Source organism: Littorina saxatilis, linkage group LG12 (assembly GCF_037325665.1).
Source record: "Littorina saxatilis isolate snail1 linkage group LG12, US_GU_Lsax_2.0, whole genome shotgun sequence".
NCBI lineage: Eukaryota > Metazoa > Mollusca > Gastropoda > Littorinimorpha > Littorinidae > Littorina > Littorina saxatilis.
In genome coordinates, this window is record NC_090256.1 from 10,663,972 (window position 1) to 10,671,809 (window position 7,838).

Here is a 7,838-nt window from a genome sequence, read left to right on the forward strand (position 1 = left end):
GGAACACGGGTGTAAAACTTCGTCTGCTAGTCACATTCGAGGAAAGAACATTTCCTGAGCGATACCAAAACATGAACAGAACACACACTATCTGCCTTTACTGCCACAGCAGAATGACAACATAACTGTGTACTTGATTTTAGTTCAAAACATGGAAACTGACAAGAAGTGTTAACAAAATTGAATGATTTGCACGGAACTATACAACCGCGCATTAATCGATCGCCTGCGCAGGTAGACTGGTTGGGTGAATATGATTTGATCAAACTTTCGCACAAAAACTCCTCTTTTCTTTGAATAACTGAAGAAAGGAGGGATAAAGAGGTTACATACCTCGTCTCAGTGATTATCAAAAATAATGGTCTCAGTTCGCGGTCATGAAAAAGCTCGCTGAAGCTCGCATTTTTCATGATCCGCTAACTTCGACCATTATTTTTGATAATCACTGAGACTCGGTATGTAACCTCTACTTATCACTCAGACACGCAAAGGAACACTATAACTTTATTATTCAGGCCATAATTGCTTTCCTTTGTCATGTATGAAAGTACTGGCCTTGGTTGAAGAAAGTGACCTGTCGCTGTGCAACAAATTTGTCGCCATTTTCCGCCGTGTTTTGTAAATAAAACGTGTTTACTACCCACACATACAAAACGATGCTGTTGGTTCTTTTTATTTTCTTATTGTTTGATTCATGCTTAGCAGTTTAGTATGCTTTGTTTTCTTCTCAATTCAATGGATGGCTATAAAATAAGCATTTAAATGTGAAGGTGTTAAAATTACCCATGATCTGAGCTGTTCACATTTATAACTCACGTTGGGAATCCCGAGAGACTTTCTTTGTTTAGTGAGACACTTACGGGGGTCGAGGCTTGCTGAGACCCCCTAAGTGCCCCACTAAACAAAGAAAGTCGCGAGGGATTACCAACGTGAGTTACAATATAGCATTGTGTAATTTCTTTAGTACACTTTTATTGCGGTTGTTATGTTTTTGGACCCATCGCTGCGTCTGTTTACATCCCATACATGGCCTCGACACGCCTGATCCGGAAGTCTGTACACAATGAGTGTGTTTCGTGCATCCGAGCTTGAAAGAAGTCCGATCATTTGATGTCATGTTTCTCACCTTCTGTTTTAATCTGTGCTCGCACCTTTTATTGAGTTCACACGAAAACACTCAGGAGAATCAACACATCGGCCTAAAACCAGAGATCAGGGGCCAGTTTCATAAGCCAGAAACACAGTCGACCAACTGCAGTTGTCCGAGAGAACCACAGTAATCCGACGTTATCGGATTTCACGAACAAAATTTCAGTCGGCCGAGTGCGGGTCGTCTCACCGGAAGTCGGCCAAACGCGGTGATGCTCTCCCCCCAACACTGTGTTCGGCTTACTGCGGTAAACCGAAAATAAATGTAATTATCCGCACAGTCAATGGCAGAATGCTCACACTTTTTTGGATTGTGAGCCAAACCTTGTGATTGTTCTTCGAAATGTATCTATCATGACGCAGTAATCCAGGAGACAAGTCAGGGTTATGTCTTGAAGACGTCACATAATGGTGTAAGAGGGTTAGACGTCACGGGAAGAAATTACTGAAAGTCTCGGTCATTGTTTTTACATTTAGTCAAGTTTTAACTAAATGTTTTAACGTAGAGGGGGGAATCGAGACGAGGGTCGTGGTGTATGTGTGTGTGTGTGTGTGTGTCTGTCTGTCTGTCTGTGTGTGTGTGTGTGTGTGTAGAGCGATTCAGACCAAACTACTGGACCGATCTTTATGAAATTTTACATGAGAGTTTCTGGGAATGATATCCCCGGATGTGTTTTTCTTTTTTTCGATAAATACATTTGATGACGTCATATCCGGCTTTTTGTAAAAGTTGAGGCGGCACTGTCACACCCTCATTTTTTTAAATCAAATTGATTGCAATTTTGGCCCAGCAATCTTCGACGAAGGCCGGACTTCGGTATTGCATTTCAGCTTGGTGGCTACAAATAATTAATGACTTTGGTCATTAAAAATCTGAAAATTGTAAAAAAAAATAATTGTTTTTAAAACGATCCAAATTTACGTTTATCTTATTTGTCATCGTTTTCTGATTCCAAAAACATATAAATATGTTATATTTGGATTAAAAACAAGCTCTGAAAATTAAAAATATAAAAATTATTATTAAAATAAAATTTCCGAAATCGATTTAAAAACAATTTCATCTTATTTCTTGTGGGTTCCTGATTCCAAAAACATATAGATATGATATGTTTGGATTAAAAACACGCTCAGAAAGTTAAAAAGAATACAGATAAAGAAAAGCGTGCTATCCTTCTCAGCGCAACTACTACCCCGCTCTTCTTGTCAATTTCACTGCCTGTGCATCGAGCGGTGGACTGACGATGCTACGAGTATACGCTCTTGCTGTAAAAATGCAGTGAGTTCAGTTTCATTCTGTTAATTCGACAGCTTGACTAAATGTTATAATTTCGCCTTACGCGACTTGTTTTTTTTGTGTGTGTGTGGTTTTTTTCTCACGAAAAAACAATTTATAGGATAGTCTTAATTAAGACAAATAATCTGACAACGGTGTTCCATAAATTACATGCCGTTTAATAATAATACGATTCTTTTCATTTTGTGAAGTGCCAAATAAATTTGCCATGAAGGGCACCTCGAATCCATATGGACCTGCGTAAATGCTCACACTAACTGGCAGCTGCTGCTAGCCATGCGTCACTCGTGCTAACCAGTGCATACTATACAACAGAATTTCGACAAAATTGGCTAACATTGTCAAACGCCGGTGGATTGTTATTACGACAAATTGTTTTTATTATTTCTGTTATTTGAATAGGTCACGCCACCTGAGTAAGCAATGAAGATACGAAAATAAACACGGATCTGTTCACATGATGCAGTTCAACCATAAAACAGAAACAACGTTTTTATTGACGAAATTAGCAGAAGAGCTCTGGAGCGGAAAGCGTCCTAGTTAACATTTATAATGAACACAGGTTGCATTGAATGTGCTCTTTCTGTCGATCGGTCTGACAGACTGCCTCTGTCTCTCTCCGTGTGTGTGTGTGTGTGTGTCTCGGTCATTGTTATTTTGAGCGGGCCGAGACTAGTTTTTTCTTCGAAATCGGCCATTTCCACGTGCGAATGAGCAAATGGAAGTGGTAATGTTGCTAAATTTAGCCCTCGACTTGGCCATTCGGATTACTGTACAGTCGGTCGACTGCGGTTGTCCGCGGGTGACGGTGATTCGCTCATGAAACGCGCTTTTCGGTGACCCGGCGATCAACCACAGTCGATCGACTGCCAGTCGGTTCAATGCTATCTAATGAAACTGGCCCCTGAAGCGAGTATCTCTGGCAGAACATGACGTATTTGGGAAACAAATGTTGCAATTTGTATCAACATAATATATGACGTCACGAGTTTCAAAGTCGGTATAATGTAAGGGCGCTGGTTCTGAGCATACCAACAATATAGTTCTCGAGATAGGTGTGACAACATGACGTCATTTATACTTTCGTCATCGAAGATCTTTCGTATTTCAATCAGTGTCATTTCCCAGTTATGTGTTCTGCGGTCGTTTTGACTGACTTGACAAGTTGAGAAAACCAATGACATTTTTATTTTTGCGAAGCAACTGAATATGAAAAGAAAAGAAAGCGTGGAGAAGTATGTTTGGGTGCTGCAAGACTTTATGACCAACGATTTCTCCCTTGGAAGAAAATAAAGATGTCTGCTTTTCGTCTGCTTTGAAGGTAGGGAGATTTTACAGCGCACACGGTAAATTGCAAGTCGTATTGGACAAGAATGTTGTTATTCTTCTTTCTTCGAAGTACCGCAGATTTGTTCTTGGCCATTTTCGAGCTGTGCATTGTTATAGGCGCCTATAATGGGAAAAACACGTTTGAACGTAAATTCGCAAAGAAATGTTGATCATTTACTCCGGAACTGCAACGTCGATTTGCCAAAACAAAAGAATTCTAGCTCAATATGCGGAAACAGGCTGGTAGTGTCATATTTGTTAAACGGGTTTGGAAGAACTGCTCATAATTTACATAGGACTCCGGCCCTGTTCTTTTTTTCGTCACACCCAAAACCGCTATTTGTTTTGGGCGACGCAGCATTAAAATGTGTATCGCCCGACATTTCAATGCCGTCGTTCACAACTAGAGATCGTTGACGGTGTCCTGGCGTAAAATAAAAACAAATGTTCTTGCAGCACGTACTTATAAGGATACAGATGCTCGTTGTAGCAATTGTCGTTACCGTTCATTCTTTATCGTTCAATGATTAGGCCTATTGCTTGTCGCTTTTAGATCTCACAAGCAGAAACACTCTAGATCACTCTGCAGCCAGCAGAAATGTCACAGCGTTTCATTTCTAGGTGCATTTTAGTTTCATTCGTTGCACCCTACGTACGATGTGTCTGGAAACACCTCCTCGCGGAGGGGTTTTGCGGCCAGCTCAGCAAAGATAAAGAGGGAACATTTTTTTGACACACACGGCAGCAAACACTATGTCTCTAGACTGGTTGTGGATTATTTCTTCCCCTAATTATTTTCTGTAAAAAGTAACTCTATCTTCGCCGATTATTCGTTTCTATTGTTGGCCGGTGGAAAGACAATATTTATTTTGTCTGGGTTTCTTTTGTTCTCAGAAGTTGTGCAAAAGAGTTCTGTCTTTTTGACGCAGAGTTATACTTCGTAATTGTTGTCAGAAGACAGGCATTCTTTTTATTTTGTCGCGGATGAAAGGGTTGGTTTTTATTCGTTTTGAGAAGAAAGGAATTCTGTCTTTTCTTTGCAGATTAATTGTGACGTATTCAGGGTCTGTGGAAAGAATGTGTGTCCCTTTCTCGCGGATCATTATTATTGGCGTTTTTGTGTGGGGTTTTGTGTGTGTCGTATACTTTTTTTGTCCACAGTTGTCATTGGGAAAGAATATTGTTTGTTCATACCGTTGGGAGCATTGAGTCTATAGGTTATAGAGTACGGGCAGGTACAGTTAGTGTGGGCGTAACACGTGCGTCATTGGCAGATGGTGGTTGTTGTCCAGGGATTAATTCCTTCGAAACTGACCAGTATATAGGCTGTAGTTTTTCTTACCTCCACGCATACTACTGACTAGCTCAGGTCTTGTACAAACCTTCAAAAGGCTACTCTAACAATCATAACGTTAGTACGAAAGATCACAAAAAAGGAATACATATAAATGCAACCCACTCTCGCACATATAGTCACACACACGCACGCGCGCGCGCACACACACACACACACACACACACACACACACACACACACACACACATACATACATTCATTCACACACACACACACACACACACACACACACACACACACATACACACACACACATATTCACACACATATTCACACACATATTCACACACACACACACATTCACACACATTCACACACACACACACACACACACATACACACACACACACACACACTCACAAACATACACACACAAACACACACACACACACACACACACGCGGTCAATACTGACTATACAGTTTCGCAGTGTGTTAAGTCCTGATTTGAATCTCTCAGCAGTATTGTTGGTTATTTCTTAAAGATGGTCCAAAGTCATCACAGGAGCAATTACTAGGGTTTACAAAATAACAAGCGTACACCATTTTCAACAACAGTGTTTGCACCGGTATGCCATCCCAAGATCCTTCCTGGCACGGCTAACCTCAGAGCTATAGCTAATGAGAAAGATCCAGTTATTATAATTTTTTTTTCCTTACACCTGTTCCTTGTTCCAGTGTTCTCTCACGCCGCCCCGTCCCTGCATTCGCTGCTCCATCCACATCTGAATTTCGTTCCGCTGCCAGACCTGTCGATTTTACAGACGCTCCAGGGAGGGATGTCGGGTCGTTGCGGTAGGCTACCCTCGGAAGTTGACACTGCACTTCTGCTGAGTCACTTCGACGGTGTTCAGTAGTGGGTCTGTCCCGAGCTAACGGACTCAGCCCACTACCTACTATGCCCCCTACTAACGACATTGACTGCTAAGTCGCGGAGCCAGACTAAGTGAGCGTCCCCTCCAGAGAGCAGACCGCCACCACGTCCCTCCGTCGACCCCCCAGAACGTCACACGTTGAAGACTGACAGCAGAAGTACTATTTAAGGAAGGATGGAACAGGAACAATGAGACCAAGGTCACCATGAGAGCTCCGGGCATGAAGGGCCACAAGAGCAAGGACAATTTATAATTTTGGATGATTAATGAGATGAGGATGATTATAATGATGATGCTATGGATTTCCAATTTGGTTTGAGACTACGTGACAGGGCAGCACTCTACGCTTACTGTCATAATATATCCTGGTGTCAACCAGGCCCGAGAACTGCCGCACCTGCGGTGTTGGTCAGGTAAACAGAACCTGAGCACCCTCAAAGTCGCATTCGTTAAGTGAATGACACTCGGCTGTGTGATTCCAGCCTTCCCATAGGAACCATAGCTCTTCCACTCTGGGTAGGAGCCGACCGTAGCCCGAAAAACCCACATGACCCTGATGGGATTCGAACCCACGACCTCCCGGCCCGCAGCCCGATGCGCTAACCACTGCGCCACGGGGGCCGGTAGTTATTATAAGTTTAGAAAACAACAATCCTACGGCATGTTCAGCAACCGTGTTTGTATGGTATTATGTACTCCAACAACCCAACCACCCTGCTACAACTCACACGAAAGCCAGTGGCGTTCATCGTTATGTATTTACATTACAATGACAATTATCTGACATTTAGAACACAGCAACAGACCTTCACCATTTTCGACAAATGCGTTCGCACGATTCCATACCAACACCCCTCATGATAACTCTAACATCAGTGTCAATGGCAGATAAACAATAGTCAAGATTTTAGAAGCAAAACAATTCTTCAGCAATTTCACTATAACTCTTCGCATTGGTAGGCTACCATGCCAACAACACACCCACCATGCCCCTGATATTCCTTGCCCAAGAGTCAATCTGTGGCGATGCAGACATTTCTACATTTCAGAAAAAACGAACATTAAGCCGACAGCAATTTTATCAGCTATTCTGTCCACCTCCCTCATACACCTTTCACCCCAGAGTCTGTGACACAAGAAGAATTATTTGAATTTCAGAAAACAACCCGACAGCGTTTTTCAGCATTACTATTTTCTCATTGGTACCAATCTAACAACCCGCAGCCTTGATACCCCTATTCCGTTCACGTAACACCCCCCGCCCCATCTCCTTACTCGAACCCTGAGTCAATGGCAAAAGAAGATTTCTCAAACATTTAGAAAACAACAACCAAACAGCATTACCCCCCCCCCCCCCCCCCCTGCGAATTTATCAACACGTGAGGGGCAACCGTGACTGTTTATTCCAGGCGGTCAGAACATATACCATTGGAATTTCTCCCCTTCTTTTTCCTCCCTGAGTCTTTCAGAGGGTGAGGCAGAGAGCATCAGAACGTGTCCAATGCAGATGCACAAAAGAGGGGAATAAAATATAGTTTATACATGCAGCAGCCAAAATAAAGAGGGACATTTTTTTCGGACTCTCGGGGCAGATGCGAAACAGTTACATCAATACATCAAATCATAAACAAAAGCCCTTCACCCCAACCACCGCCACCATTCACCCTCTTCCACTTTCACTTGGCCTCAAGACTGCTGTTTTCGCACGGTTTCCAATCTACCTTGATTCCCCTATGCATCTACACTATCTCCTAACCCCTTCAATATCCTCCTTCTCCTTCATCCTGAGTCGATGGCACAATCAGATGTATCCGAAATGTAGAAACAACAAC

At 42.5% G+C, this 7,838-nt stretch overlaps 1 non-coding gene across 1 annotated transcript; it reads right to left on the reverse strand.

The window, feature by feature from the left end:
* Positions 1-6,554: 6,554 nt before the first annotated feature.
* On the reverse strand, positions 6,555-6,628 carry Trnar-gcg (transfer RNA arginine (anticodon GCG)). The gene has a single exon. It is a non-coding gene; the product is annotated as a tRNA-Arg (tRNA).
* Between the last annotated feature and the right edge of the window lie 1,210 nt (positions 6,629-7,838).